The sequence below is a fragment of the Pseudochaenichthys georgianus genome, chromosome 8 (genome assembly GCF_902827115.2).
Source record: "Pseudochaenichthys georgianus chromosome 8, fPseGeo1.2, whole genome shotgun sequence".
Taxonomy (NCBI): Eukaryota; Metazoa; Chordata; class Actinopteri; order Perciformes; family Channichthyidae; genus Pseudochaenichthys; species Pseudochaenichthys georgianus.
This window is the reverse complement of record NC_047510.2, coordinates 13514539-13531812: the sequence shown is the minus strand read 5'-3', so window position 1 is coordinate 13531812 and position 17274 is coordinate 13514539.

Genomic DNA, 17274 nt, shown 5'->3' with positions numbered 1-17274 from the left:
GTGGGAACGCGTACAGAAGGCCCGGGGGCCAATCGTGCGCGAGTGCATCCACGCCTAACGGTGCATTTAGATCACGCATCGAAAAGAACAGCTGACACTGAGCGTTGTATTTCGATGCGAACAGATCCACCACGGCTCTGCCGTAACGCACCCACAGCTGGCTCACAATCCTTGGATGTAGAGTCCAGTCTGCATAAAGTGGTGAACCTCTGGACAGTAGATCTGCCCCGAGGTTCATCACTCCCGGTACGTGCGTCGCTCTCAGAGCAACACACTCTCACTCCCTAAGCGTCCAATAGCGACGTTTGGTCAGTGTCCGTGGCGTCCAATTGTGACGCTCCTAGGCTCCTTCAGCGTCATAAAGGGACGCAAATAGCTTTCAACTGATTGCAATGTATTCCCATCTGCGTCGGGATTTGACGCTCATGGAAGCACGGCATTCGTTTATGTCTGCTGCCCTTAAAGGTAATGTGAGCGTCCATTCCCAGGAGTAAAGGATGGCAGAAGACACTACACTACCCAGAATCCCCAGCTATCGTTTGGACTACACCATGTGCTCTTGACAAACCCCGTGATAGTCCTCAAGCTCTGTGATTGGAGAGTGTGCTCCGAGGGTTAAGCAGATTCTCGAACAGCACTTGAAATGGGATGGAACCACGGCAGACTGTCCAAAACTGGATTTGAACGGGTCCACCGCGTCCCCCCTCCCCCACCCCGTCCCCAGAACTACACATGCTGGCTATTCTGTTTCGCAACATGTTTTCTATGGCACGTCTCTACTGGGAGTTGTAGTTTTAAAATACGTTTTCGTATTTCCCATAATAAGAAGTTGCCAGTATTAAACTGTGTACATCCCTGGAGGTTTAGGGGACAGGAAACACTCACATTTAAAACATATAATTAATAAATGGGTGAAAATTGCTTGTGCCCAATATGGGCAGTATTAATATATATACCCACATGCCAGCTAAGGTCAGAAGAGCTTTATTTAACAGCTGGTCTTATGTGTGTGACCCCTGTGATAACATTACATTACATTAATTGATAAGCCTGAAACATGCACTTGTCAAGGTTCAGAGGCACATTTTGCAAATATGGCAGTAGCCATCGATCAGCTTAAGATAAGATATACTTTATTGATCCCAAGTTGGAACATTTGTGTTACATCAGCATGTGTAACAGTTAAATATGCAGTTGTGTTTATTTGAAAATCATTTAGTATAATCACATACATTCTGTGTTTTATATTCAACATAGTTAACATTGCTGGAGGTATGCACACATATTGATAGATGTCTTGTAATGCACTATTGAGGAACCTGCAACCCAAGTTTTTCATTCAGTGCAGAACTACACCACAGTTGTGTAGGCCTATATGATATGTCAATAAACCTTAGAAAATCTTGAAATCTTGAACGGGATGTGCAAAATAGTCATTACATACAGTCTTTAATTAACAATTAGTAGAGAATAACGAGTAATGAATATACTTTATAGGGATCGTATTAATATCTAATAATAAAAATATTGAAATTCAATAACATGCTTTAACCACCAGGGGGGTATACTGCGAAGCAGGATTTTCCGGTCATCCGAAGCTGGTTCTCTTTTTAGCAGGCTAGATCTCCATGGTAATATATGCTAAGCAGCTAACCTGGTCGGGACCAGGTTAGGTTGCAGGCTAAGAGCTCAACTCAGTGAAAGCACCGCCTCCTGACCAATCAGAGCTCAGTGTGCGGAGTTTAAAGCGATCAAGTCATATTACAGGAGAAAGGAAATACAGAAAAACTGCCGTCGCAGGAAAGACGGCTGGCAAATATCACCGACTGTGTGAACGTGAACATGAATAGAATATCACCTCCATCTTCAGAGAAATCTGACTATTATAACATTAGCGTTAAGAAAGCTTACTTACATATCGGCCACAACATAAGTAACCGGATCAGAGTACATTAAGTACAGTCCGCGGCATATCACTTCATAATGTATCATATATCTCCTTATCTGAATCAGCTGAGCCGTATCTGGCCGTGTAACACTCACAGTGTCACATACTGTATGCAGAAGTATTATTTTAAGCAACACATAAGTTGACGAAACACTAGAGAAAAATGTAATTAAAGTCAGATCGTGTTTTAGACGGGGCAGTGATATCATAAACCTGTTAATGTACGCATTCAAACACTTTTTCCAGCTGTATTCACCTTGCAGGTGCAGCTATGTGGCTTTTATCCTGGATAAAGTGTTTAAGTCATGGATGTTTAAAGTTTAACTTCTTCATTTTTGACTAGTATTAAAGTTCACTTTTCATTCAGGAAGTATGACGCTGCGCTGTCAGTGCGCTTCTCCATGTTTGTGATTGGTCGAATGCTCCAAATACCACCCCTTTCATGTGAACGCGCACCTAACTAGATAGGACACGGCTGGCTTGAGCGATCCACTTGATAACCCGCGTCGCAGTACCGTTTAGCGACAGCGCGTATGTTTTGGATTAGGCCAACCGGCTAACTCAAACATATCCAGGTTAGGTTGAACCAGGTTCGTAGTATAGGCCCCAGGTGTCCCTTGATATCAGCTGTGCACCTTTATGGTGTAAATACAGCCTATCTACCAATTGGATCAAATATAAAAGTGAGCCGAATTAGTGTTGATACTGCAAGGAGACGTATTGTGTGAAAAGAAATGTAAGATGTTGTTTAATGGCTGATATATTTATGATCCACGTCACGTTTTCAGTTCCTCATGTTTGTCTTCTCATCAGGGCTCTATAAATACAGAACTACGGCAGATATGTAATATGTAATGCAGCCGAACCGTGTATTACAATGCCGTTATGTGATGACTTTCAAAGAGAAAAGCAAGCACACTCGGAATAAGGTATTATTATTATTATTTTGGTCTGTTTCCGGTATTTGTTAATGACGATGTGCTCTGAGATGTGAGACTGGAATTGCACAGGGGGGAAATAACGTAGGCTATCTTTAGATGCGGATTTTGTTAAACTAATATGTTTAGGCTGTGGACCAACACTATACATTGACGGGGAAGGGGGTAGCAATAAAGATAACACCATGAAACAGTTACACAACATAACAGAAATAATATCGATAGCAGCGTCCCTAGCAACCACCTTGGTAACAATGAAAACGTCGCGATTTCCTGAAGTAATCTTCGTAATAACTAGCAAACTAAAGATCATGTACATCCACTGCACACATAATCTGAAATAACAACTCATATTTCTCGCATCAAATGACATCAAAACGAATTTTAATGGCCAAACTAACTTTAAAATAGGCATTTTACACCCAGAATAAAACGAATTTCGGCCATGTTTTCTTTTTCTGCAGGGAGACATTTGAAGATCACGTGACATAGACGCCAGCCATCGGAATGAATGGTGAAAAAAACGGGGTTTGTCAAACAGAGCACATGGTGTAGGCCAAACGATAGCTGGGGATTCTGGGTAGTGTAGTGTCTTCTGCCATCCTTTACTCAGAAAACATATTTGTTTCTCCGAATCAAAGGGGAAAAATACAAAAGCATTGCACACAATTTAAACCAATCAATGTTGTGTAATTAACAAGGATAATCTGGTGTTTTTTAGTCGATGAGTAGTGCAGATATCACTGTAAAACCAATCGACAGTAAGAGGAGTACTTACTTCCGGGTGTAAAATTCTCCGTTATCCAATGGGAATGGATGCTCACATTGCCTTTACGGGCAGCCGGCATAAACGAATGCCGTGCTTCCATGAGCGTCAAATCCCGACGCAGATGGGAATACATTGCAATCAGTTGAAAGCTATTTGCGTCCCTTTATGACGCTGAAGGAGACTAGGAGCGTCAAAATTGGACGCCACGGACACTGACCAAACGTCGCTATTGGACGCTTAGGGAGTGAGAGTGTGTTGCTCAGAGAGAGGATACGTCTACCGCTCCATAGGATAAGTTTGCGCGCCAGTGTGTGTAACTGGAGAGAACGCAAACCCCCTTGGCGGTTAATATACGATATTGTGGTTGTATTGTCTGTCCTCACGAGGACGTGATGTCCCCTGAGGAAAGGCAGAAAGCGTTTTAGGGTGAGAAACACAGCTAAAAGCTCCAGGTAATTTATGTGCGCCCGCTGGAGGTCTCTGCTCCAGAGACCCCTCACCGGGCGACCTTCATAAATACCTCCCCAACCTGTCAGACATGCGTCCGTGGTGACCACTTTCCGTGAAAGGACAGCACCCATAGGCACACCTCGTACTAGAAAAGTCGGGTGCAGCCAGTGGCGCAGTGCCATTACGCATTTCACAGTAACCATCACTCTCCGCGCCATATTGTCGATCAATGTTGCACAAGTTGATGTTATTCTACTGGGCTTAGTGATTAGGGGATAAAGCCCCCTGTTGTACAATGCATCCAGGAAATCAGAAGTTGTTTTGTGTTTTGATACATTTAGAAGATCGATGTTAAAATCCCCACAAATAATACATGTTTTATTTTCATTTAGGCCATCCATTAATACTCCTAAACTATCTTTAAAAAGCTCTACATTTGATCCTGGTGCTCTATATGCACAAGTCACAACAACATTTCTCTTCCTTTCCATTTCAATTTATAGTTATGCATTCCATTAAATCATCAGTCACAATTGAACATTTTTCAACCAGTGTGCATTTTAGGACGCTGTCCACATAAAGAGCCACACCCCCTCCTCTCTTATTGGTTCTGGTGATATGGTGTAGCACGTAACCCTCAATTTGGAAATCAGTGACTTCGTCTTTATTTAACCAAGTCTCCGATATGGCAATTACTTTGAATTTACTTTTAAATGTATGTAGGTATTCAGTGATCTTATTAAAGTTTGCATACAGACTCCTGCAGTTGAAATGTATTAAAGAAAATGTATTTTCAAGTCCAACATTGTCATTAAATTGATCATCGGTATAATATTTACACGAGTCACTTATATGATTAAATACATGATTTTCTGAATCGACATCATAATCAAAATTGTACATGTTATACTCTGTGTTGTCAAATCTGGAAAAGATTCCGAGTGGCTCAGTCATTGTGTTGTTATTGTTTTCCATGTACGTCTGGAAGGAGTTAACTCCCCCTCCACACATACCTGTTCATTCCTCTTTCATGCCGATCAAGCGAGTCAATTAATGTATTTACGTCCGACATCAGCTCACATCCTGGGGTTCTCCGGTTCCTGGAGCGGTGTGTCTGCCATCCTGAAGCCTGAAGAGTAGACTCCAAGTCCGGTTCTCCTGCTGGACTCTCCATGTTGACACCATACTCCAGTAGACCCTGTGCCACATCTTGTGGGTTGTTAAACACCCTGACTTTTCTGTTTTTCTCAAATAATTTCAGTTTAGCAGGGAACAGAATGCGGGATTTGATGTTTCTTTCCTGGAGCTGCTTCCTTACATGCTCACATTGATCAATGTTTATGATATGTGGTTTTGTCCTGAAATCAACCTTAAATATATAATATAGATCTAAAACTTGTTTCCTAACTTACCTGTGCTAGCATTTACACAGGGCAAAAGATAAGATTCAGCATGTGAACAAGGCATTGCAAATAATGTGAAAATGCTAAAGAGTAGCTATCAAACAAAAAGTAAATATATAGAAATAGAAAATATATACACATTGACAGTGAAAGATATATATCTGTAGTCAAATATACACAATGAAGGGCAAGATAAGAGCATAACTATTTTTTTCAGATCAGGCTACACAATATTCTACTGAATGTGGTATTTTGATAGTTGAGTTAACATTAAATACGTTGCCATGTATTTATTTAATGCTAAACTAAAATCCTGATGTATTAACCAAGGATGTTTTTTGACTATCAAGATATCCTGGCTCATATCTTTGTGAACCAAAAGCCTTGCAGCACGGACAAAATAGTTTCTTCTCTCTGCTGGTGTGTCCAATGAACTTATCGTTGTGTAACTGTGCTCATCTGTGCGCGCCCTGTCCACCTCTTTCTATTCCTGGCGGTTTATTCTTTATTTATGATGTTCAGTACTCATATCGGAGGACATTTACTTTTGACTTTTTAACTAACAGATGAGATGCAGGCTGGGATTTCAAAATATAACAAATATAAAAAGGGATTAGCACTTTATCTATGTGTATTGAGTAACTTACATACTTCTGGTCCCCTGTTTTGCCCTAAAATTAACTTTTTGATGATGTTTCAGAAGTTTCCGGGCCCAGGTTCATCGTGACCAATGTGTATTAAAACATTAGACATTAGGTTTCTGATGTGATTGAAGGAAGCAACATTAGGTCTGACTTCAAGATTAAAAAGTAGCGACTTGAACAACAAGCTGAAGTAGACAAATGCAGTGAGTCCCTGAGGGGTTAAGAAGTGTCCGTCAACTGTCTGTCTGTGCCTCTGCCTCCAGACTCTCTATCCTTTATCAACTCGCCTCCCTTCCAAGTGTCAAGTCAGTAAAAAGTTGCTTCAGACAGTTGAGATTTGACTGAGTAAGTGCAGTTGTAGCCTGGGGAAGTTTGTTTAAATTGTTGTCTTCATTTACTCAAAATTGTGACAGATGTAATGAGAGACAAGGAGAGGAAATAAAGGGGAACAAAACAATGTTCAGTGAGTTATGTCTGACTATTGTGAGGGAATGCTGCAAAGGATCAACTTTTACTGATCAGTGTCTGCTGATGTCAACAGGGTGTAAATATATAGAAAGCACATGTTTTTTTATATGAAATCGCTTTGAGAACTACCTGGATGCAGTCAGAACATGTGAAAAATGTTGTAATCATACTTGTTTTTTACCGGGACATTGCACATTGATTAATATTACAAGAAATGTGCCAGAGTTAGCTAAAAAGATACATCTTAACCATCGTCCCTTAGTCAGATATTATATTAGTAATCGCCTGTAAATTGTATAAACACAAGTATGTAACAAAAGCATAAAAGGTTGAGTTTAACCAAAAGACAGAGTTGTTTTTATCCTTTATATGTGGCCTTTTTTCGAAGTGGCCTTCTTCAGTCAGCACTTTGTAATATCTTCCACATCTGTTTTTTTTGTTGAGTGTGTCCCTGGTCTTCTGTATGCAATAGAAAAAAAGAAATGTCAAACCTTTAACAAATTATTTCTCAGTGTTCAAGGCATGGCAATGATTAGTTTATGAGGCAGAATCAGAAGTATTGAGAGTTGTGAAAAGAGCTGGCAGGATATATTATAGCATGGAAACAATCCGATCTGATCGGTAGAGGACTATCTGCGTCTTTGCCTCGTCTTGATCAGCACAAATTGTATGCAACTGTCCCTGCAATTATTTTCATGTTACATACATGGCTATCAGACTTTGGGGATTTTGCTGTGTTGCTTATCAAAGAGTTCAAAGTCTGAAAATGTTTATCATGGTGAAACATCACTTCTGATAGCAGCAGAATGTGGTTAGGGTGAGATCTGAGTTTTGATAGAGAAGCGGGTAGTGTAAATGTGCCCACAGCTGTTACAGTACCAAGCTTGTTTGTTGTTTTGCTAGAATGATAAAATGAGCATGAGAATATAATTATCATGAAGCAGTTTGAATCACTAGTATGTCTGTCATATTGTATTGGAGAAGAAGAAATCCCAGAGTTATACATTTGTAAATAGTTGGCGGCCTTGCACTCAGAACAGGATTGCAGTACATTAGCTCACTTGCATTTTCTACTATACATGAATGTCCTGAAAACATACTAAAGGTTTTTATAAATTAAATGTAAATTGTGTTTGTCCTTGAGCTCTTACAAACGCAATGCTTGCATTTCCTTTGTAGAAAGACACGTAATGCGATCTACAATGTTATGAGACACAAGTGAGCTTAAGAGGTAGTTGGTGCATTTTGTTCCCTTTGGACACACTCAGGCTATTTCTGTAGCATTGTTTCCAGTCTTTGTGCTAAGCTATGTTGGCAGGCAGCTGGCAGAAGTTTCATACTTAGTGTACAAACCATAGACTGTAGGGATGTAACGATATATCGAATATCGCGATATCGTGGTAAATAAATGTCTCAATACCGTCGTGAGACTGACAAAACGCGATTTAAAAATAATTATAAATAATTTTTCTAATTTTTTTTTAAAACCTTTATTCAACCAGATGGTCCCATTGAGATCATCGATCTCTTTTTCAAGGGAGACCTGTCCAACATGGCAGCAAGTAGGTTACAACATGAACATAAAACAACAGATAACACAAAATGACATCGTATTTACAGGGCTACATGTACATACCAGACATTGACAAGTACCAACAGTATATTTATATCTCGCCCTGTCAATAAGCCTCACCTTCTTGGCAAAAACGGTATTGTTTTTGAAGTGGTGGAGAGACAATGCACAGTTCTATTTCATCCTTACTGACCGCCAGAGGCGGTGCTTTAGCACTAGATATCTTCTGTCTCGCGCATGCGCAGGTCGAATATACATATTAGGGCTGTGCATCTTCACTGGTCTCACGATTCGATTCGATTACGATTATCCTGTCAACGATTCGATTCGGTTCGATATCCCGGTGCATCACGATTCATACCAATGCGTGCATCCTCAATTTTCTATATTACTGCACATGGCTTTTTTCATCAATGCATACATGCAGTAAATACATAAGAACTCTCTTTTTATTATTTAGAAAGTGCTTCAGAAATCAATAACATAATGTCTGACATTAATTTATAAACCAAAATAATGAATTGTATAGGTCTAGCCTCCGTGTGTGAAGTTGTTCCATCCTCAAAACAAAAAGCTAATGCTTCTGCAGTCGAGCTGCAGCTTCTAGCAACGGTCTTCTGTTAAGAAAGGACACTGAATGTCTTGAATGAGGCATCACATACATGACTTGAGTCTGAACACAGCAGACAACAGGAGTATTTACAACAGCATATACAAACAAAATAGTGCATGTGGGTGCACACTTACATTCTCTGTCTTACTGTTACATAAATCCCATGAATGTTTGAGATTAAATTAGCTGCATTATATCTCAGTGATTAAGTGAATAATAAAGTTTCTATCGGGTCACTATCAGCCTGTCACTCATTATTTTTCAGGGAGGGGGCGGGGCTTGGAGGAACGGAGGGGAGACGGTGATCGCGGAAGCTTTTTTCCTCCTGCCTTCACAAACTTTACACACGTATATATCGTCTGAAAACTGGTAGAGGACATTCATACTTTGCAATCCAAGACTTAATTAAATCCACCAAAAATCTGACATGATTGTAACGCGATTATTTTTGAAAAACATAAATCCCTGTCACACACTCCGTGTTGCTGCGGCTCAGAGACACAGGGACCCTGTGTCTCTGACACGGAGTGATTGAGAGCGGGTCCTTCTGCTGTCGGTTCTGGACTGGTGTTCTTGTGTTGGTGGATAAAGCAGACTGCTCCGTGTTGCTGTGCCGCTGTCACGTCTGTTCCCTGATCTCTGCGTCACCGACCGATTTGATATTAAAGTGACAGAAAAAATGTTATAGTAAAGCCGCGGCCGGAAAATCAGGAAGCAACGTTACTACTCTATAACCGATTATCTTCCGTCACTGCATCGAGACCGAATCGTCCACGTCCGCATCGCAATGCATCGTAGAAACGATTATTTTCAACACCCCTAATACATATCAACAAAGTCATGTGTGACCTCGTATGATCCCGGAAGGCATAAGTTCCGGTGCCGTCAACGAGTCCTTTTTCATCTTCTCGCTGCACAGGTTACTACTTTATGAGTAGAAGCCAAGCTAGCTTACTGAAAATTAAGATTCTAGCTCATCGCTACCTGTAGCCTTGTGATCGTCTTGATCGGAGCTGCGGGCTAGAAAAACGCTCGCCCTCCAAAGGCTGCGACGAGCTAGCTGTCCGCCCTCCCAAGGGAGGGGACCGCGGTGTTCACCGCTCGGACCCTAGGAGCTCCGGACCGGTAAAGAGCGGACGCTCCTGCACGTCAGCCGGTGAGATCGCTACCATTTATTGCTGATTGTGCTATATATTCTCAAACTAATGAGATAATTGTGTACAAATTAGCCGAGGGCTCTCGCTAATTTGTTACTGCACTAGTGAAGAGAGCGTCTCCGCCGTCCTCTCACTACATACATTTGGCTCCTTACCTGATTCTATCGTCCAGTTAGCTGAGTGCTCCCATTCAAGCTAACTGTTACGGCCCGTCCACACTACAGCTTCGACAGCTTCAAAAACGGTTTCCAACGCGTCTGCCCATTCACTTTGAATGGGGTGACGTCACGTTGCCTCGCTTTTCGCCGAACTGAATTGTGGGTAGCATAGCGGTCCGTCTCCGGCGTCTCCGACGTCAGAAGTTGAACAATCAAGCCAGCCAATCAAATCCCGTTTCTGAAAATCTAAAGGCTCAAGCCCTAGCCAATCAAACCGCGTTTAAGCTGGGAGAGATATCCCGCCGTTCATTGCTATATTTCAAAAAAAGATGGAGGAGAAACTAATTATCGCCGTAGAAAATCACCCGGTTTTGTATGACCAGACCCTCTTCACCTACCGGGATACAAACCGGAAGAACCAGTCATGGAGGGAGGTGGCAGAGACAGTGGGTGAAACTTGTAGGTTTTCGCCTGTTTGGGGAGTTTATATATATATATATATATATGGGATATATATATATATTAGGGGTGTAACGGTATCCGTATTCGTCCGTATTCGTCCCGTACCGTCACGGTTCGGCACATGCAGTCACACGGCGAATACGCCTTTTTTTACGAGTGGGAAAAAAGTCTGTCACTCAGGGCAGTATTACACTATATATAATCCAGGGGGCGGTATTGCGCCTAAAAGCCAGCCGCCGTAAATAACAAATGAAGAACAAATGAAGAACAAAACACAACAAAACGAACACAATACATGAAGAAGAAAAGTTATCTATGGCAAGCTAACTGTTACGGCGCTAGTGAAAAAAGTGTCTTCGCCCTCTCTCACGGCGCACAATTGGTTCCTGTTCCATCCTCCAGTTAGCTGAGTGCTCTCGCTCAAAGCAACTTGTTACAGCGCTAGTGAAGAGAGTGTTTCCGCTCCCCTCTCACTACACACAGTTGGTTTAATAACCGTTCCGTCTCCAGTTAGCAGAGTGCTCTCGCTCAGGCTAACTCGCTACGGCGCTAGTGGAGAGAGTATTCCCGCTCTCCTCTCACAGCATATATACCACTAACTGACCACTATTTTGTTCTCACCCCAGTTAGCAGAGTGCTCACGCTCACGATAACTACTATTGTGCTCACTCCCCTCCACTGCGGAGTTTGTTTCCTGGCCCAGTAATTTACAGTCAGCTGAGTGCTCCCCCTTGGCGCTATGTTTAACGGCTGTACCACCTGTATGGCTTCTCTGCAACCAGAGGATGGCCATGACCTTTGCCCCTCTTGTCTTGGCCTCCAGCATCTGAGTGAGGGCCTTTCGGAGGACCCGTGCATGAATTGCACCATCATGCCTCGTGCGGTAAGAGCTGCTAGACTAGCCGAGGTTGAACTACTGACTGAGGGTGGCCTTCCCCCTGCACAGTCGACTACATCCCAACCTACCCGTCCTAGGCGTCGGGCAGCAGAGGCTGCAGGTGCCCCGCCCAAGAAGAGGACTAAGCCTGATAGGCTGTCCTCTAGGGTGGACCTACTCACTACTGAGCTTGCCCAGATGAAGTCACTCCTCTTGGCTCTCCATTCTGGTGTCCGTACAGAGCACGCCACTGCACCCAGTCCACCCATGGCTGAACTGATTCCAGATGACGATGTGTTCTCGATGGCAGCTTCAGCCACTCAATTTAATGAGTATGACGGAGAGGGCCCGTCCCATGCTTCTGGGCCTGGCTTCTGTACCTCAGCTCATGCATCCTCGGAGGGGGCGGATGTCGGCTCTATGGGTACCGTCATCCGCATGGCACTGGCCTCGCCAGCAGCTGGATGTACAGCAGCCCGAAACAGCGCCTGCCAGTGCGTTCTTCAGGCGCACTTTGGCACCCGCCACCCTTGCAGTTCCTCCCTCTTGTGAGTACCTGAGGGAGTTACATACATGCTGGAGGGACACTAAGACTCGTTCCTGTCTTACGTCCGATGGCCGAGCCCTAGCAGCCATGCAGGATGCGACAAAGGTCGGCCTTGACCACATGCCGGCTACCATTGCTTCCCTCATAGTTTCCCCTGACGAAGCTCTGAGGTCGGAGGCCAGGTGCCCTCGACCCCAATGTCGGGTCACTGATGACCTGCTCACTAACGGCCCGTCTACACTACAGGCATCAAAAAATCTTGAAGCTGGGCGTGTCTGAGGCTTGGCGATTTCTCGCGCCCACGGCGACCAACAACCAATCAGGAATCTCCCGCTCGCCCCCGGCATACAAAGCAATAGCAATGTTAAAACGAAGTAAACTGGATCCCAGTTTCATCCACTGTCTCTGCCACCTCCCTCCATGCCTCGCTCCTCCGGTTTGTATCCCGGTAGATGAACAGAGACTGATCATACAGCACCGGGTGATTCACTACCGCTCCATTTTTTTGAATATGAGGAAATGACCTGCGTACTCTCTCCCAGCATACACGCGGTTTGATTGGCTAGCGCTTGTACTGTCAGATTTGCATACGCATGATTTCATTGGCTGATGCCAAGCATCGAGCCTCAAAAGTTGAACATTGCTCAACTTTTGATGCTCGCGATGCTTGCAAAGCCACGCTCCGCTCCCCACAATGCAGTTCGGCGAAGATTCAAAATCAACTACGTCACCCCATTCAAGTGAATGGCTTACGATGCAGCGGCACGCATGGGCCATATAGGCAATTCCCTCTCTCACCTCATGCTCGCCCTCTCAGCTTCCCTGCAGCAGGAGGCTCTTTCCGCTTTCGCTACCAGCCTCAGTGACGCCTCATTACAGGCGTTTGCTCTGATGTCTAGAGAGCTTGGGCGCCTGATGTCCACTCTCGTCCAGACTCGTCGCCAGGTTTGTCTGGCACAGTCACCCTTATCAGAGGCATGTAGCAGGACTCTCCGTGCTGTCCCAGTGGAGCCGGGGGAACTATTCGGTTCAGCTGCCGTACAGGTGCTCGAACGGACTGTCCAAGCTAGTCAGACCGGGCAACAGTTCTCAGCTCTTCGCAGAGACATGCACGACATCCTCCAGCTTCTTCCCCTCTTCAAAAGGGGCAGGTCTCTGGCATATATCCTGTTTCTCCACCTGTTGGGCATGCTGACAGCTGCCTCAACTGTCATTCCCTTTGGCTTGTTGTCACTGCGCCCCCTGCAGAGATGGCTGAACGGCCTCCACTTAGACCCCAAGTTGCACAGGCACAGAAAAATCAGGGTGTCACAACAGTGCCTCTCCACTCTATCCCCATGGAGGGAGAGGTCGTATATGTCGAGGGGCGTTGCCATGTGCTCCGTCCCTTTCCGCAGAGAGACCGTTACGACGGATGCCAGCCTCTCGGGATGGGGTGCGGTGTGGCAAAACAGGACAGCAGCGTGCGGGCAGTGGTCTGCTCTGGACGGCACAGAACATATCAATGTGCTAGACTCGAGCTACCTAGCACTCAGGCACTTCCTGCCATACCTGAGGGGGAGGCATGTGCTTGTCCGCTCGGACAACACTATGGTGTATCATATAAACCACCAAGGGGGCACCAAATCTGCACGCTTGCTAGAAGTGTCCCAGACTCTCCTGACCTGGGCAGCTCCTTGCCTGGTCAGCTTACGGTCAATGTATCTGACCGGAGAGCAGAACGAAGTCGCATACTCCCTCTCCCGTCACAATCCTCCACCAGGGGAGTGGCGGCTTCATCCAGAGGTGGTGGCCAACATCATCTGGGGTCTCTTCGGGAGGGCAGAGGTAGATCTCTTTGCCTCGGAGATGTCGACCCACTGCCTCCTGTGGTTCTCCTTGATGGAGAAAACCAGCCCTTTGGGTCAAGACGCCCTGGCTCATTCATGGCCAGGGTGTCTTCTCAATCAATCAATCAATCAATCAATCAATCAATCAATCAATCAATCAATCAATCAATCAATCAATCAATCAATCAATCAATCAATGTTTATTTATATAGCCCAATATCACAAATGTTACATTTGTCTCAGTGGTTTCACAGTGTGTACAGAATATCAGTATGACAATACGACACCCTCTGTCATTAGACCCTCACATCGTACAAGGAAAAACTTCCGAAGAAAACCCAGTTTCAAGGGAAAAATGGGAGAAACCTCAGGGAGAGCAACAGAGGAGGGATCCCTCTCCCAGGACGGACAGACGTGCAATAGATGCCGTGTGTAAATTGAAAAGATAATACATTTGCAACATAGGTAGTCCAGATGTTTGGAAATGCATGTGTGTATAATAGGAAGATGAATCCACGAGGATATCCATCCAGGACCATGATCCAGGACCACAGCCACGACTCAAGATCCAGCGCTCGCGATCCAGGACACAGGACCGCAGGATCATCCATGACTCCGGATCCCGGCGTATATATACACCAAAAAGAAAGAAATGTGGGGAAGCTGGGTTAATCGGAACATGAGAGTACACAGGTACAGACAGAGAGAAGGAAGAAGTAAGATGTCCCCCGACAAACTAAGCCTATATCAGCAAAACTAGGGGCTGAATCTAATCAGCCCTAACTATAAGCTTTATCAAAAAGGAAGGTCTTAAGCGCACTCTTAAAAACGGATAGGGTGTCTGCCGCCCGAACACAAACTGGAAGCTGATTCCACAAATGTGGAGCTTGATAAGAAAAGGCTCTGGCTCCCACTGTACTTTTAGAGATTCTAGGAACAACCAACAACCCTGCATTCTTGGAACGCAATGCCCTAGTAGGACAATAGGGTATAATGAGTTCTTTAAGGTAAGATGGCGCCTGCCCATTAAGGGCTTTGTAGGCGAGAAGAAGAATTTTAAATTCTATCCTGTGTTCTATAGGGAGCCACTGTAAGGCAGCCAGAACAGGAGTAATGTGGTCCCTTTTCCTAACTCTGGTTAGTACACGAGCCGCAGCATTTTGAATCAGCTGAAGCGACTTGACTGACTTCTTGGTACTCCCTGATAATAAAGAGTTATAATAATCCAGCCTAGAAGTAACAAATGCATGGACTAGTTTCTCTGCATCGTTTTGAGGCAAGATATGCCTGATTTTTGCAATGTTACGTAGATGGAAGTAGGCGGTCCTTGAAATTGATTTTATGTGGGCGTTAAAGGATAAATCCTGATCAAATATAACACCAAGATTCCTTACAGTCTCACTGGAGGCCAAATTAATGCCATCCATAGTTAGTATATCTTTAGATAATTTGTTTCGTAGATTCTTCGGGCCAAGTACAATAACTTCAGTTTTGGTCGTGTTTAACATCAAAAAGTTTAAGGTCATCCAGGTTTTTAAGTCCTTAAGGCAGTCTTGAATTTTATTTAGATGATTAATTTCATCAGGCTTGATTGATAAATATAGTTGAGTATCATCCGCATAACAATGAAAGTTTACAGAATGATTCCTTATAATATTGCCTAATGGAAGCATATATAATGTGAACAAAATAGGTCCGAGCACTGAGCCCTGTGGCACTCCATGGCTAACTTTGGTTTGCGTGGAAGATTCATCGTTGACACGTACAAACTGAGAGCGTTCAGATAGATAGGACCTAAACCAGCCTAAAGCAGTTCCCTGTATGCCAACTACGTGCTCTCGTCTTTGCAATAGAATATCATGGTCGATAGTATCAAATGCAGCACTGAGATCGAGCAAAACAAGAATAGAGACAAGTCCCTTGTCTGAGGCTATTAGAATGTCATTTGTGACTTTAACCAGAGCTGTCTCTGTGCTATGATGTGTTCTAAAGCCAGACTGAAAATCTTCAAATAAATCATTGTTTTTTAAGTAATCACACAACTGTTTTGCGACCGCTTTCTTAAGCGGTCGCGGAATTTCTTCTCTATGCCTATCCACCCCTCCCTCTGATCCTACCAACACTCCTCAGAGTGCTTCATCAGGGCCACAGGCTTCTTCTGGTGGCCCCCTTCTGGCCAGCCAGGACTTGGTTCTCCCTGCTGCACAGACTCTGTTGCGGGACACCTTGGCGTCTCCCCAACAGGAAGGACCTCTTGTCTCTGCTGGAGGGTCGGATATGGCACCCCGACCCCTGCCGCCTCCAGCTGTGGGTCTGGCCACTGGAGGGCCCGACCCACTGCTGAGCGACTGCATAGAGCCTGTCAGGAGGACTATTCTCAATGCTAGGGCACCATCTACTCGTAAACAGTACGAAAACAGGTGGAAACTGTTCTCTGACTGGTGCCAAGGGCGAAATGAGGACCCAGTACATTGCTTGGTGCCTACTACCCTTGAGTTCCTGCAGTCCCTCCTGGATGACGGCCGGTGTCCCGCTACCGTCAGGGTGTATGTGGCTGCTATATCAGCTCAACATGCAAGGGTTGACAACAGCACAGTGGGGAGCCATAGGCTGGTATCCCTCTTTTTAAGGGGAACACTGAGACTTCACCCCCCGAACATCCCAAGGGCCCCTACATGGGATCTGCCCTTGGTGCTGGATGCCCTATGCTCACCTCCCTTTGAACCCTTGTTACAGGCAGAACCGAGATGGCTCTCAGCCAAGACTGCTTTCCTTCTTGCCATCACCTCAGCAAAGCGAGCTTCAGGCCTTGTCCGTGAACAGCTCGTGTCTGAGGTGGAACTCAGATGGCTCAGGTGTCACCTTATGGCCGATCACAGCGTTCCTCCCTAAGGTGCTGGCACGCTCTCATTTTAATCGGCCTATCCAGCTGGCACGGTTTGACCCCCCATCAGGAGAGGGGGAAGAGAGGTCAAGACTCCTATGCCCGGTGCGGGCCCTTAGAGCTTATGTCCAGACTACCGCAGGCATGCGTCAGTCTGAACAGCTCTTTCTGTGTTACGGTGGTCCTAGAAGGGGCTGTGCGCTCTCAAAACAGCGCTTGTCCCACTGGATCGTGGACGTCATTGCCCAGGCATACAGGGTGAATGACCGTCCCTTGCCACCCAGAGTAAAGTGCCACTCTACCAGGAGTGTCTCCACGCCTAGGCCATCCTTATAGGGTGAGTATTCAAACTTCCTCGTGACTCTGTTGGTATAGGTCATCCAGTGCTAAAGCACCACCTCTGGCGGTCAGTAAGGATGAAATACAACGATAGTTACGTATGTAACTACGGTGCTATGAATACTGGATGATCGCCAGAGTTCTTGGTCACTCGGAATTTCGTGTTTCTGCGAGAAGATTCCATAGGACTGAACTCGTTGACGGCACCGGAATTT